We start from the raw sequence: 17,018 nt of genomic DNA, 5'->3' as shown, positions 1-17,018 counted from the left end.
GTGCTTTTTGCTACACTGCATATCCTTTGATGTTAGTTCTTAATATTAGGGGGAAAACAACAACAGACTTAAAACCCCCTGCAGCTCATTGATATTACCATTCTGGTACTTCTGGGGACCCCAAGGACCACATTGGCTGCAGATTTTCATTCTAACCCTTTTCTTAATTAGTGACCTGTTTTTGCTCCGAATTAACTTCTTTTTTGAATTAATTTTAATTGACTTGCTTTTTAAAGATTTGTCCCCCTGAATTTCTTCATCGTTCCTCTGAATTGCTTCATTTCTTTCCTTAAATGGCTTCCAAACAGAAATGAAATGTGAAATGAGTGAACCAACAGAAAACCAAATAAGTCAGGGCCTCAAACTCCAACAAATTTCACTCCAACCAGTTGCTTACTTAGGCACGGAGTCTTGTTGTTAATTAAACTCGTTCTTTAATTCCATGGCTTGTTGATGCTGTTATTGTGCAATACCAGACATTTCCAAAATTATTGGTTTTCTCTTTTCTAAGAGCTCTGTTAAAATGTTTTGTGGACCCGAGACCTTCACCTTTCTTTATTTTCAGATATTGTGTGATGGACACAGTTTGCTGGTCATGTTTTGGCTCATTTTGTATCTCATTATTGTTAGGCAGCTAATTAAGGAAAAAGAAACAATTAAGGGGTCTGAGTCTTCAACAGCAGGTCAATTAAAATGAATTCAAAAGAAGTTAATTAGCAGCAAAAACAGGTCACTCATTAAGAAAAGGGTTAGAATGAAACCCTGCAGGCACTGTGGTCCTCCATGACCGGAGTTGGGGACCCCTGCTTTAAACCACTAAAAGCAACATCACGCTGTGTATTACGGCTGAACATGCATCACATCAACTCTTGCTTAAAATAATGAATAATTTCTAACTGTTTAATTAATTTAATAGATTCACAGAGCAGCAGAGTGGTTAGTCCTGCTGCTTTATTAATCCAGCATTTTGTGTTTGAATCGTGTGCCTGAACATTGTCTGTGTAGAGTTTCAAGTTCTCCTTGTATCTGCATGGGTTTTTCTCCCACACCTTCATACCTTGCAGCACTAAATTGTTGCTGTGTCAGTGTGTGTGTGTATGCGTGGGTGTGTGTGTGGGTGTGTATGAGTTTGCTCAATGATGGACACACCATCTGACTTGTGCTAGATACTGCTGGCTGCTACGGCTGCTGCAACTTTGATTTGGATCTGAGAGTGTTATATTAAAGATTTACTATTCGTTATACAGTTGGGTTTGGGGTGGGGGTTAAATGTTCCATGCGGGACGATACATTTTTTAGTCAATTGTAAAAACAAGTGACAAACCAGAGAGATGAAGAAACCGAAAAGCCATCATAGGCTGCACAGTCTGATTGCAATTGCACCATCTCCTGCTGAGCGTTTAAGAGATCTGGCAGCAGTTCACACATCAAAACACTCAACTCAGAAATCAATTACATGAGCCTGTCTCATTGTTTCCAGTATTATCATAGAGGCACACTTACCGTCTTCAAAATAGGTTATAATTCAATCCTGTCTAAATATGCACAAAGATTTCTTTAATTCTCTTGTCCACTTTTTTCTTTTTATTCTGTAATACCTTCTTAATGTGCTATATACTGTATATACATAGTGGCATAGCACTGTAGTAGAGCAGAATGGTGGGGTCAGAGTGAAAGAAAGCTCAACTGACATAACCAGGAATCTCTACGCTTTGCAGTGCTTACAGGCAGTCCCTGTGTGCGTGAGCAAAGAATTTATTAGCTTACGCTGTAAAGAAGCGGCTTGTAATTCAGATGTCATGGATCCATGGCTAACTGCTGGTGTTATGATCGCCAACTTTTATCATTTTTTGTGCAAATTCCTGTGCAGTTCCTCTCAATTTGTATAAGGATTATATTCTGTATATGATTGTATGTTTTAAGGCTTCAGGGTTTAATTTTGTCTAGAACCTGTTCTGAGAAAGTTGATATTTCATCCCATCTCCACACAGGTGGTGCAGTAGTAGTGCCACTGTTTTGCAGTAAGGAGATTGTGGGTTCACTTCCCCGGTCCTCCCTGTTTGGAGAGCGCTTTAAGTAGTGAGAAAAGTTTAGTTTATAAATGTAAAGAATTATTATTATCTTCTCGCAACACCATTTTGTTTCCCATTTAGGTAGCTATGTTAGGTTTCTGTTTCTGCTATCTCCATGGACATCTTTTTTCATTTGTAAGGTCAATTTTGTAATGATACAGAGGTCACTTCAGTCATTTCTAGAGTATTCAAGCTTGATTTGATAAACTTTGTTTCGCTGTACTGCGGTGGGCTGGCGCCCTGCCTTGCACCCTGTGTTCGCTGGGATTGGCTCCAGCAGACCCCCATGACCCTGTAGTTAGGAAATAGTGGGTTGGATAATGGATGGATGAATGTTTCGCTGCAATAAAAGGACATTAGTAATGTTCTACCAATTTTTTGAATCCACGCTATTGTTTTTGATCGTATTTCGACTTTGATGATAGATCTCATTGCTTCCTGGTTTTCACCTTTATCCTTTTGTTTGACTTATGATTGTCCTGGTTATTTTCATTTTCTTTTTAGTGTCTCTTAGAGTCAGGATAGTTGGCAGTTACCGCAGTGAAGAATGTGAGACCTGGGATGGATCTTTGTGTGACATCAGGACAGACAACTAGGAGCAGCCAGCAGGATTTGCGTTGTAAATAAGTGGAGCTTACTGGCAGAGCTGTGCAAAGTAGTGGGACCCGAGTGTGAGAGAGAGCTGAGCTGCTCTCACCAGGACATATTCCACTTTGTATTGGTAACAGGCACTGCCTGGAATAAACATTAACTCCAGCTGTAAAAGAAACTTCTTTTCAGGGCCTTTGTAATCGAGACATCACAGGTTTCGACAGACCACCAGCAGTTACTATAGTACACAATGTATGCTGGGATTGATCGTGGTGGTGTGAGTCCTTGACAAAAACAAATTTTTCCTCAAACACTGTCTATGTTGAGTTTTCATATTCTGTCTATGTCCATGTGGAAATTTCTCCAGTTACATCCAAAAGCTGCACTAGGAGTTTTGGGCTGCTTTGTGCATTGGCAGTCTTCATTAATCATAATTTTGTTTGTTTTTTGTAAATACCCTTTTGACAGACTCTCTTATTACAATCACCCTTCAGCTTTGGCTTGTGTTTTGACTTCTGCTATCATAGTTAGCATGCTGTCACTAGCCTAGACATTGTTTCAGTTAAACCCTTCTTATTTTGAAAATTGAAGGCAGAATTAGTTATAAAATAATAAAAGCTTACCTAGCTTTAACTATGTTCTCCAAATCTAAGACTGAAATTCAGCAAATAAAATGAGATGCCTTCATGTTTAAATCCATGTGAGTACACTAAATTAGTATTCATCCAGAGATCATCCAAGAATAAACAGAATACAAAACAAATTAAGGTAAAAATCTCCTAAAAGCAGAAATTTGCTGTCTGTGTAAGCCATATCAGAAGTGTGTTATTGGCGAGTATTTAATGGCAGAACACAGGCTGTTAAATAAACACGCCTGGCTGCAAAATACTTTGTCTTGTAATTAATTTCTCCTGGAAGGATGTGACAAGTAAAGTCAGAAACATGACATTATTATGTATGTATGAATGTATGAAAGGAAAGAATACTTTTTGAGTGATTTTACTATATATGCCACTGAATACAAATTGAGATTTGTCAGTGGGTGGCATAGTAAGGAATGCAGCTGAAGCAGGTGAAACACGCATACGATTGTAACTGTTACTGAACCAAACAAAGGAAATACAACTGAAAAATTATAAATGTGTGCACTTTCCAGAAAATGACTAGGTACGTTATTATAGCTTCCAATGCATATTTTCAGATCAGAAATCTACAAAGGAAATGCCTTTTTCGGTTGCATTAATGTCACGCTTTACATCATGGGTCATGATAAAGATAGTGTGGGTGGCCATCATATTTAAGGGACTGACATGTGGTCTTTACTGTCTTCAGTTTGTTTTAATAAACTAAACTACACACGCAAGTATAAACAGTACAACGCTTGCATAGCAGAAGCACCTGCTGTATGTGTCGCGTCGCGTGAAGTATAAACTCGGCCTAAGAGTCCATGACCATGAATATTATGACATGACAGTGTAAAAGGTTGACTTCTGACATGTTTCCCTGTATTATCCCTATCGTTTTAAGTCAATCTTTTTTTGTTCTTGGAATACGGTTATTCCCTCTTTTTAGATATACTGCTAAGGGTTTTGAGTTTTTGAACTTCTGGATTATTTGCTTATTGAATGATTTTTGTCCAATTTGAAAACATTCTTAGTTAACTCTTTAATCTTTTTGTTTATGTTTTGTTTAGTTTCTTTCCAGTTCTAACAATGTGTTGGTTGTTTAGCAATTTTTCAATAAACACTTTAATATAATTACTTGGAATTAGGGATAGTCAGTAACCACACATTCCTCATCTTTCAATATATCTTAATTGAATTCAAGTCAAACTTACCCTGTTGTTCTGGTCTCTGGCCATTTACATATTCTGTTAAACGAACACTGCTATATTTGACTGTTCTCTTCCAAGTCACATTTTAAAAATACCTACAATCTGCATAGTTTCTCTTCAGTATCAATTCCCTTCCTTTTATAGAAAGAACCAGACCTGATTATGGTCAATGGCACCACAAGAATGGCACAGAACAGTTAGAAGAGCTACAAAATACCTCCAAGACAGAGAAAGAGACACACAGCAAAAGAGATCCTACATTTCCTAGTGTGGGAGTAAAGGGGCTACTAAGGAGCTGTGCTCCCTGTATATGCACTGGGTGAACAATATGGCACCAGTATAACAGAGAGAAAGAGAGAAGCAAAATGGGCAAAACAGCTCATGCTTCCCAAACCACTGATTAGACAACCCTGCCAGAATTCCTGATTGTCTAATAGGAAGAATTAAGACAGTGGGCAGACAAAAAGTCACAAGAGCTCCTAGCTGACAGATGGCAAATAGCTGATCATTCAGCAATGAACTTGGACAGAATTAGCAGAAGTCTAGTACATACTGTGCCAAATTAATAAGAACCTGAGAGACTGCCTTGAAGATCCAGTACTGTAAGTGCAACATAAAACTTATAAGTCCAATAACAATGGGAGCCCCTTAAGGAGACCTAGCCTAACCTCCTCACAAATGATTTTGCTCCTTAACTGAAAGATGCTGCAGGTTTTCATTCTAACCCTTTTCTTAATTAATGACCAGTTTTTGCTGCCAATTATTCTTATTTTATTTTATTGTAGAATGAACTCTCAGCAGCAGCCAGCAGCTACGGGCGACGTTCTCATCGCTACCACCTTCGCCATCACTTCCCCTACCTCTTCATATATTAAATCATTCTTGAAGCAGATTGAAGACTTAAGTGTCAGCTTAAGTGAAAAATTAAGGAAAACATACAAAGTAATTGCAACACAAACACTGCCTTAATCAGTTTTAACACAAAAAGATGTCGACAAAAGAGAAGAAGTGGGCCCCTAGGGTGAAGAAAAGAAGACCTGCTGAGGAAGCAGTAAGCGCATCAACCTCTGAGCAAATGAATGCTAAACGTACAGAGGAAGAGTATGAAAATTATGAATGCTCAAGTCAAGTGTATTCACTGCACGTTATCGTGCAGTGTGCCATTAGTGGTATATATTGTGAACCCGGCCCGGACACAGACAGGCGGACATGTTGTTAAAACACACGTTTATTTGCACAGACTATTTACAATACTGGTCATAAAGACTCCAGTCCATTGGTCACTCAGACCCCAGTCACGTGCACAATTACCCCAATCACACACAGTCCTGGCCACAATGCCTTTTCTTCGGGCCGCCTCCACAGCTCTCCTGAGCTTCATCCTTCCACCTCCCGACTCCAGCCTCGAATGAATGGAGACGGCCCCTTTTATATGGTTCCCGGATGAGCACCAGGTGTTCCCGGCATTCCTCCTCTGGCCACGCCCCAGTGTGGCAGAAGTGCCGGCTGTCCTCCCGGCTGCTCTCCGGGCGCCGTCCTAAATCTTCCCCAGCACTTCCTGGTGTGGCGGAAGTGCTGGGGTAACAGGTCCCCAAGGCATTGGGGCGCCTCCTGGCGGTGACCACGGGCCCCTACAGGGTGGAGCTTCCATGCCCTGTACCCGTGGCCCCCAAAGCAACCTGGAAGGCAACCCCCACATGGTCCAGGGTGGGCACAGACTCACATCCGGTCCCTCATGACGTCCCGGCCGGGTCATGGCCACTGGCATCCCTGTCAATATATACAGTATATACTAGCTGTGTAAGCCCATGCTGTAAAAAGCCCAGGCTCCTAGAAATCATGGATTCTGGCACATCAATTAATCAATCGCATTGGTTGTGCATTAGCAGCTAAGCAAGGTTCTCTTTCCTCTGAGGTTTCGGTTGCTGATGTGCTCGCCTCTGTTGTCTATCAGCAGCTAAGTGAGTTTCTTTCTCCTCAGAGGTTTTGTTTTGCCGATGTGCTCGCCTCGCTTGTGTATTAGCAGCTAAGTGAGTTTCTTTTTTGTCAGCGGTTTCACTTTGGTGACAGAGTTGCTTCCTTTCAGCATCCTGCTGTAGCCTCACAATTCCAGGCCAGACAGACAGACACACGTAGACATTTATATATAAGTTAGTTATGTTTGAGACTCCAAATCACAAGGCTAAAGATTCTTCAACCATAAAAACTATGAAAAATAAACTTACAAAAACATGAAAGACAAATTCTAAACAGAGAGAAAAGTTTAACATCAACAGAGAAACCTAAATTACACAGAATTGGATGCAATAAACAGGACAAATGAATTGTCCTAAGTGACAGAGAAAAGTCACAAAGATAAACGCTAGATAATCTAATTGACCTGATAACTTAACACAGGTGATGAGTTCTTAAATACATAACATTTGTTGCAAATGTATACACTGAAAGAAATTTGTTCTCAGCTCTCAGTCACACAGGAGCTTGTACCTACAATTTGCAAAAGGGTTTGATTTTATCATGACTTGTTACACAGTCGAGTGCTTTTATGGAGTTGGTAGGGGATGTCACACTATACAGTATGTCTGGCAGTGACGAGTGTGCACTGGACTGTCCATAGCTCTGTAAGAGTTTGTAACAAAGGCTACAAACAAAAACTGGTGGAAATTTTGCATAGTGTGAACGGGTGCTAAAGGTGGCACTGCAGTTATATTGGTACTGGGTTTCTCCTAGAATACCATAACACCAAAGACCTAATGATCACTAAAGGTCAATGTATCTGTGTTCTAAACATCACTGATCTTCTGTATATTTAAGTGTACTAAAGTACAGACACTTTCAGAGATCAGCCTCACTTCTATCCTGTCAAGTTAACTAGTATTTCATTAATCAACTGCTAATCACAAAAGAGATATTATTGTATGTGCAGAATAAGTTCACCTGTCTTTAGAACTCCTGAAAGCTGAATAAATATAGCCTAAGTGTTATCAGATTAAAGCACTTGTTTTGCCTTGCAAAACCAACAAAAGTTGGTTTACTCATTTGTCCATTAAGACATAGCTTTGATTGTTACTTTGGCAAGCTAGACAGGTGACTGTGTAAATCAACAGAGTGTACAGTTGGATATCTGCTGGCACAGTGACATCTGCTGGCTCATTAAGGTTTCAAATAAAGTAAAATACCTCATAGATGAATCTATGAATATAAGCATAGTAGAGCTTGAACACTTTTACATCTAGCATTTTAATCATACCAATTTACTTTATACACTGATTTGGACTTTTATTTCACCAAATGACTCCAGAGCCTCTTTCTAAAATTTTAAAACTCCTGGACTTGTTTTTTGAAAACTGTACTAAGCTACTCTTAATGTAATATATGCCAATGTATCCTGTTGTCTTCCTTTCAACAACCTTGTAGTCAAAGTCAACCATACTCTGTACTTTGTATCTTATATCTCGAGTTAAATCAAACCTTCACCTGTTCATCTACAAAATCTCAAACCATATCTGAACATCTCAGATGTAAATTCTGTCACATTTCCATAACCTCCCATAAAACATGTCATGTCCCATTGGCATTTCACACAAAGTGTTCGGATTAGAACAGATTTAAAAGCCGGCCTTCTAAGTGTCGTGTTAGCAGAATCACTGGCAGATGGCTGGACAAGATTGTGTAATTTCCACTAGTAAATGACAAAAATGGAATTTGTAACATCCTGGAATATTGCTGCTTGTTCTTTGCAAATATTTTGGAGATATTGGATCTGGCAGTACTGTTCACAAGTCTCACCATGAAGCTACCTTGTTCAAGACACTTAAAATGAGGAAGAAATTCCATGTTTTCTCCTTCAAATGTAGAAGTTTGCTACTGTGTTTGACTCTTCAAAAATTCAACCAAATTTCAATGAATCTTTAATGCAGTTAGCAACGAATACGAGGTGTGACCCCTGCAAATGAATTGTATTAAAATCACATATATTCTTTGGAAAGTAGTTGGATTTGCAGAGGTTAGCGAGATGTAACATTGAACCGAAACAGAAAAAAATAGTCAGGAGTCAGGCAGTTTGTGCCACGGGGTGAATCCAAAAGTCAAAGTCAAAAATACTTGTAGGTGGTAATTTGAGTTTATCTCTTTTAAGAATGAACCAATTCTTTCTTTTTTTGTTTTAAGGTTCAGGCAAGTTACAACACTGACCCCAGTCCTTCATAAACTAGTTTGGATTTTGTCATCAATTGCCTTGCAGGAACTGACCCCAAAGTGTCAGCAAAAGTGTTTCTAGTAAGTTGGCAACACATAAGAAAATAATGTAAATGTGCACGTAGTCAAAATGAACTGTGAAAAAATATAAAAGTAATAATAAAAGAGTCCTTCAGATCTACAAGATCTGAAGCAAACAAGAAAAAAAGAGGATAGCAGAATGACAGTCCATTAAAAATCACACTCATGGACATATACACACCTAGGCCAGTTCAGACATAATATTTTTGTTGTTTTTTTTATGACTGATACCGTTCTCGGTATATATTTTTCTTCTTTAATATAAGCAACCCTCCCAAAATGCTGTATATGTTAACCTAACACATTTTTATATGTTTGGAGAAAATGTGAATTCCTGTGAAAAACCCCACATGGATATTGAGCGAATATGTATATTCCATAAACTGTGAACAGGACAGAAATCAAGCTGCGGTGCAGGTAGCAACCACTGCATAGCATCTCTGTTGGATGCCTCAAATAATTAAAAAAACAATCGAGCTTTAAAACTAATGATGTTCTCCTCAATTGGTTCCATCAACGCCTAAATTACCTGCGGCTTCAGCCCGATGTAGTCAGTAAGAACAGTAACAGATTTCTAATACTGATTGGCTATAAAATCTTTTGATGCGCTAAGGTCGTAAATGGCTAGATAATTGTAGTTAGACATTACAGAACCTTCACCGAAGCCGGTAAGTGGATTCTGTAATACGTTTGTTTGGTTAGCCGAGAAAGATGAAATATCAATAGTTTGGCAAAAGAGTTGCATAAATTCAAAAAGTACAGTTCTTAAAATGAGGGGTGCATGTTTTATTCATTATTTTTAGTGAGCAATGACATGAGTTAGATTTTTTTTATTTAATATCTTTATTAGATTTTTTCACAGACTTTTTATATTATATTTAAATGGCTGCACCTGTTTCAGACCGGAGCTAGCCTCAAAATGACTTCAGCATATAATCTGTTTACAGTATCTCACAGTGAGGTCTGATCATTTAGAATTTACTATAAGGCATCTTCTTTTTTATCTTAATGTTTTCCAAACATACCACAAATTATTACCATAGGATCGGGGGCTATAATTATTCCTGCCAAAACACAGCTGCACATCTGGACTAACCATGAACTAATGTCATAGCAAAATATAAAAAAATCAAATGTGGCTAAGGCCATTTTTTCAGATTTTCTTTAAAAGCCAGTTCAGACTGGTTAAAATGACTTGAACTCTTTTAAAATCAAAACAGAACCATTCTCCCCAGAGTTAAGGAGACAAACTCAAGAGAAAGGAAAAGTCTTGTTACAGGATTGAAACAGAACACAAACCTCACAAAAGAAAGGCTCACTACGTCGGCTTCATCCAGCTGCAAAAACAGGCTGAATCTAGGAATCCAGCCGGCACACAATTTGCTGATTGCTTCTTTTAGTTTAAAGGAAATGTAAAGCCGCATCTTCAGTGTCCCAACTAAAAGTACATCACACCTCAGGCATTTTCTTTTAATCATTAGTTGTATATTTTGTTAAAGAAAACGGTCTGGCATCATACTGTAGATGCTTACTTTTGTGATTATTACTACATTATTCACTGAAGCCCACCAGCACTAAGCAAACTGAGTCATCAGAGAGGGTTGTAGAAGAAGTCAGGGATGTCACATATTTGTCTGCTTCCTTTCTATTCCTGAAACCATCACTTGTAAGAGGATCCATGACCCCCAGTTAACCTGTCAACTTCTGCCACATCAGACTCCTTTAAAATGGCCTCTGGATGATTCTTGAATTGTCTGTGATGACCACAAGTAAAAGGAGAATAGTTATTTGTTTATTATGCTTAAACAGTCTAACTGGCGTCTTTGAAAACTCTGTACTAGCCTCTGTTTTAGCTTTTAGGATACCCAGCTCTTATCAAGCCATCACCTTCCACTGAATCTTAGATATTTTTATCGTCTCTATCACTGGTGGTAAAATAGTTCCAGGCAGATATCGATACTTTGAATATCACACTCCTAGTTAAGGTGTCTTCCTTCCTCTCATGTGTGAATCTGATCTCATTTCTCCTGCAATGATGGGAAAATATCCTACCATGCCTTTGTTACAAATTTCTAATAGTTTAGCGTTTTAACAGATTTCAAACAGGTTAAAAAAATAACATAACATTCACAAATCCAGTTCTTGGTTGTGGGAGGCCATTATTGATAAACTGTGCACAAAGCAGAGACAAGGCGTAGAATGGATGCCAGCATATCCCAGATTTGATCAAATGTAGATAACATGTAATAATTACACTACTACCTTTTCCCAAATAGCTTGAGTATACTTTCTTCCTTTATATTATATATATTATAGGTGGAGTGGTGGCTCTGAGGCTAAGGATCTGTGCTGGTATCCCGAAGGTTGCCGGTTCAAATCCCCATCACTGCCACAAGAGGTCCTAATCTGCTGGGCCCTTGAGCAAGGCCCTTAACCTGCAATTGTTCCAGGGGTGCTGTACAATGGCTGACCCTGCACTCTGACCCCAAGGGGTATGCGAAGACTAACAAATTCCTAATACAAGAAATTGTATAAGGTGAAATAAAGAACAAAAAAAATATTGAACTAACTTGCTGTAAATTTTGTTTTCTCCTGAATACTTATCTATGCTGCTCTCACAATATAAACCCACTAGAGTGCTGAGATTTTGTGATGCCCATTAATCAATGTAAAATAATTTTGTGTATAAGCAAAATGGACAGCTTACCCTTTGTTTGGGTGTGCGCTTCAAGCCAATGTGAGGCTGACTTCTGGACTGCAAAGTAGAAAAAAGGGACAGTCATCACCATGGCATTCAAAACACAAATGTAAAAGAAAAGATTAAGACTGAAGAAGATCATTCTGTTCATAATGGATTTTAAAAGGTTGTTTTAAGCATTTTCATTATCTCTTGCTCTTACACTGTAATCTTTCCTTAGATCGATCTATCTATCTATCTATCTATCTATCTATCTATCTATCTATCTATCTATCTATCTATCTATCTATCTATCTATCTATCTTTCTCAAAATTCTATTACACTGTTACAGCTATTATAAGAATATTCTCTTTATTTGATCTTCAATCATTATGCAATACAACTTATATTTATATTATATCAGTATCACTGGAGCATTAGCAATAAGCAGCTTAACCTAGATATTGTCATTTATTCATTGAAAAACAGTGAATTGTTCATGGATAAGAAAATGATATCTACGCTAGACAAATTCAAATTGAGCTCTGGTGTTTCTAGGAATAATGAAAAATCTATTGAAGGATAGAAAACGTGTGAATCAATGCCTAGGACTGATTAGGAAAGTCTTTAAAGATTATGGAATCAAATAGCATTTCTGAAAAGGAAAAGGATAATGTGAAAATAAGAAATTAGGCTTCCTAGGTAGGCTTGTGAAGAAGAGATTTTATAATCTAGTTTCTAGTTTTAACTTTCAAAATCAATGTGTTTTATTTTATGTCTATAAAAAGAAATCCCATGGAACAAATACAGTAACAATCATCTAGAAAATCATTGACTGAGTAATGAATCCCTTTGAATGAATTTTGCCTTGAAAAATAAATGTATTCATCTACTTTGCAAAATTCCTTCTACCTGATCTGAATTATGGAACACAAAATATGACTCTACTGTAAACGGTAATCTACTAAAGATGGTTTACATTTGTATATATCTGTTTGCTTATACCAGCCCCAAGTCCCCAAGAGTTTCCTCTGATTACTTTGGAATTCAAGTTTCATCATATATACACCACCACTCACCAATAAGTGGTGATCAGATGACATCTCAGCACCTTTCTTTATCTAAATAGAGGGAACAGTTCCAGATCAAATGACACAGCTATAAAACCAATCATTGATCTTTCACCCAAGGTACTTCAACTCTAGGTACCTCTATGCACATCCTTGTGATGAAATACAGTATAGTGAATAATATATGATTAGCACATAATCCCATAACAATTAACCACTCTCTCACCTCTGTCGTTCTCTATGCGAGTTGTGGAGTCTCCCAGCAGGACTGCAGACTTAGTAGCTTAGTTGTCCTGGAGGGCCACAGGGGCTGCATTTAATTATATGGCTTCTTACTGCTTTCATTCTACTAAGATTAAACGTGTTAACACATTAAAGATGTTCCTTTTCTGAGAACATCATTCTTATGTTTTGTGGACCAGAATGGATTTGTACTTCTTGGTATTTCCTTTTCTTTTTCATTTAGTTCTAAATATTTTATTAGCATGGATACTTCATGGTACAAATGTACAGGTTTAAATGGGACCAAGTTAACTGCAGAAGTGGATCCTTAGTCTTTTTAATCTCATTATTAACTGATAGCTGAAATTGGTTAAAGCAAAAGCCTGCAACCACTGCAGTTCCCCAAGGCAGAACTTGAAGACCCCTGCAGAAGATGATACTCTCTTGAAAACTGAATCTAATGACTTTTAAAAGGGCAGAATACTCCGAATAAATGTTCAATGTACAGTATACACACAAACAAAAAAGTTTTCCTCTTTGGATATCAAAGACATATTGCAGTGAACTTCTTGTCCATCAGAACAAACTTCAACTATATGATACACAGGACCTGGAATAGTATAGAGACCACCCTTTGATCTCGTTTCAATGACATTGTCACAGCAACAAAGCCAGAAATTGCAAAACGGAGGTCTGGATGTGCTGGAAACAACTGGGTAGGCCAACCATAAGCCATTTTTAAATTCTAAAACTTTTTATAGACCAGAAGCAAATTCTGGGGTAAGGGTAAGCAGGTTAGGGTCTTGAAGTTTATAGCGGCTGGATTTATTGATGAACGATATCAAGTGTGGGTTGGAGAGGGATGGAGTTTCTGCTGGAGGTGAACGGCATAAATGATTAACAATTGATAACAAAAATCAAATAGAGGTGTTTGGAGGGTGCCTGGTTTCCGAGAGGGGGAGCCTGGGCCCCCCAGTTGCTTCACCTCTGCATTGCTATGCATCTGTATTTTTTAACTTTCTCCACGGGATTTGTCTCCTTCCACATATGTTGAATTATGCTCCATGTCACAAATACCAGTTTTCAATGGCTATGAGCCGGGCATTCAATAGCCAGGGAAAAGAGCAGAATAAAACACTCCCTTCCCATAGCTCTACATTTTCAGTGGAGCTGCTGTGAAGTGAAGCAGCCAACAAAATGGAGGGGGCATGGAGGTATGCATGGCTTGACTAGGTCACAGATATAGTGAGGAGCATGGCTATGTGCTATTCTGTACTGTATGTGAAAATAAGAGTTTTGAATGCAATGTACAAATGAATAGAGAGCCAGTGTAAATGTGACAATACAAGAATGATATGATAATACAATAAAGTTCAAGTAAGAACACGGGCAGCACAGTTTTCCAAGTACTGGAGCTACTTAAAGGATTTTGCAGGTAGTCCAAAAAGAAATGGATTACAATAGTCTACAATAATCTAGAAGTGATGAAGGCATAAATATGCCTTTCAGTAACAGACTGTAAAAGAATGGCCACAGTCTTGCAATATTGCAAAGCTGAAATTTATGTAATGTTTTTAATGTGTGCTAAAATACCAAAAATCACTTCATAGTTACAGCTGGAGGTAGAAGTCAGCACTTGGGTCATGCAGTACTAAGGTATTGATAATCCTTGAGTCTCATGAAATGAGGAGGTCATTCATAACTCTAGGGCAGTTTCATAAAGCCAGATTGAAAATAAATTATGATGAAGACAGATGATTGTGTAATTGAGCAGAGACAACACACTCAAGAAGGTCACAGATTTGGTCTATAGTTGGCTAGATGGCTCACAACAAGCAGGTGTGATAGCAGCTATTTTTAGTTTGGGGAGACTATTAAGAGCATTAAGAGAGGTGGTAACGGTCACAGCAATAATGTGGCAGATGGAAATAAACTATTTGTAAGGATAGAAGTGGGAGAGAGTCAAGAATGCAGGTGGTAGCCCTCACTCCAAATTAAAAAATATATTCCACATTTACAGTAGTAAACCTCAAGGAAACAAAACAGAGAGGAGAGATGTGATAGATTTTAACTGTATCAGTGCAAGAGGCACTGGAGATAGAACTGTTATGCTCTATGTTATCTATAAAAATACTTCAAACATTTAGTACACTGCTCGATAGAAGGACATATCGAGTTGTCAGCTGGTTTAAGCAATTTTTTAATTATAGTAAATAAGTTTTAGGGTTCTCAGAACTATCATTAATAACCTGGCAGTATTATAATGATCTGGGCCTTTATGAGTGTTATTTTAATCTAATTCAGTTCAAATATGTGTTTATATACAGTAAGACCTGACTTTTTATATTGTCACTGAGGTTTTTTCCTCTACGTTTAAGTGCATGTGATTCACTCTTATATACTGTACTTGTGTCTCCATATAGTAGCTTTAGGCACCTTTTTGAATGGGTAAACACCACTTCCAGTCCAGGCACCAGGACCTCTTCCCAGTATCCTTGTTCTAGGCAAAGTTCTTTTAGATTTTAATGTGATTATTATGAAAGTCATTAATAATTTGGCCTTTGTTTGGTCCCAACTCTTAGACAGATTTGCCATGAGTAACCGTATCAGGAGTGCACTCCAGTAACTCCAGATGACATACAACATTTCCAAGTGTCACTGTGTATTAATGTCATATCACACAACTTCTAGTTGGAGGGTGTATGGGGTTTGCTTTAACCTTTTACAGATTACAGGTAACAGGCTGAAGCTCTTGTCAAGCTAAAAGAAAGTGAGGTGTAGTCTGAGAAAGCGGAAAGACAAAACAGGATTCAGAGTATTTTACATACAGTAGCTAGTGCTAGGGTGTTGTACCGTGTTAGCCATTATGGATGTAGTGAGAAGCCAAGCAAAATAACACCTTTTACTGGCAAACTAAAAAGATTACAATATGCAAGCTTCCGAGGCAACTCAGGCCCCATTTTCAGGCAAGATGTAATAGTAGCTAGAAAGTGAAGTAGGACCTGAGGATGTTTTACATAGCCAGTCTGCTTGCAGCTTTGAGAAAGCTTTTGTTTCCTAAGGGTATCAACCTTGACTTGTGTGATAATGATTTGGTAACATTCCTGTGTTTTGAGAAATTTTAAAAATGTTGTCTTTTGTAAATTTCTTGGCTCAGTCACAAAAATGGGCATTTTCTATCTGCTTATTATCTGCTGGACACTTGAGGAAAAAAAGCATTTCTCCAGCAAAAAAATATTCTGTAACTCAGGAACTGGACTGTCTGGAAATTATCTGGGACTTAATGAAGACTGTATGAAGACTGCATGAACTCACCTAAGTTGTATAATTCTTTGTATTGCTTATATTTGGTGGTATTGGTTTGGCTGCAAGTAAACATGATTTTCAAGTATAAAGTTTTGAAGCTAATTTCTGTCTGATTGATTACCAGTGTCGCAGAGTGCTAAGAGTGATCATTCCCTGTCTCCTTGGAAGGTACAAAAAATGCTCTTTAAGTCTTCTATTGGTGGTAAACTGTGTAGAAATAAAGTGAAAATAAAAGACAGTCTCTGTCAGCAAAGCAGCCAGTCATTAGAGATGCCTAGGACTGAAAATGTAGGGTACAATATGGATAGTGAGACAGGTAAGAGATTACAGGTAACGGCTGTATTGCTGGTTTGACATTTCTTCCTATCCCCATTAGGATAAAAAAAGGATCAGTTGGTACCTTTCATGTTAGCTGTATGTCATAGGTGATCTGATAAAATGATAAAACTTGGGATGTCAAACTTAATAACTAAGGTTGCTGATCTTGTGTCCTGAGTATGTCAGATTGCATGACTGGCTATTGAAAGGTGTGTTAAATTAGACGACTGATTGATGACTTTCCAGTACAGTTTCACATTTCCAAAGTTTGGTCAGCTCATCCCACTCTCTGACAGCAATAACATGCTGCTGCCCAAAGGCTTTACAGTTGAGATGACTTCAACTTCAATCTCTGCCATTTTTGTTCTTTTATTCCAATTTAGTATGTAATGCAAAACACATTTTCAGACACATGAGTCTTTCTTCTGTTTGTCAGGGACAAAATTACTCCTTTATATTTCTGCCCCTATGAATTTGATTGTGTTGGGGGGAATTGCAGATTGGTTGGACTGAGTTGCTGGCTATTATCATACTACATGACTGCAGGTCCCAGGAGCATGCCTTGTCTGCCTCCCACTTGCTAAAAGTATAATATGGCTTGACTTTCAGATGGATTAAATCAGCCCCGTCAAACCCCATCAAGTCACAG

General features: G+C 38.1%; 1 long non-coding RNA gene across 1 annotated transcript in view; it reads right to left on the bottom strand.

The window, feature by feature from the left end:
• The window catches only part of LOC120532131, a 184,571-nt gene that overhangs the window by 44,048 nt on the left and 123,505 nt on the right, over positions 1 to 17,018 (bottom strand). Inside the window, exon 2 of the long non-coding RNA XR_005634212.1 lies at positions 11,483 to 11,530. This is a non-coding gene — a long non-coding RNA (uncharacterized LOC120532131). The remainder of the gene's footprint in view (positions 1 to 11,482; positions 11,531 to 17,018) is intronic.

Source organism: Polypterus senegalus, chromosome 7 (genome assembly GCF_016835505.1).
Source record: "Polypterus senegalus isolate Bchr_013 chromosome 7, ASM1683550v1, whole genome shotgun sequence".
Lineage (NCBI taxonomy): Eukaryota > Metazoa > Chordata > Cladistia > Polypteriformes > Polypteridae > Polypterus > Polypterus senegalus.
The sequence above is the reverse complement of the archived record's forward strand: the minus strand, read 5'-3'. Positions and strand labels throughout refer to the sequence as shown.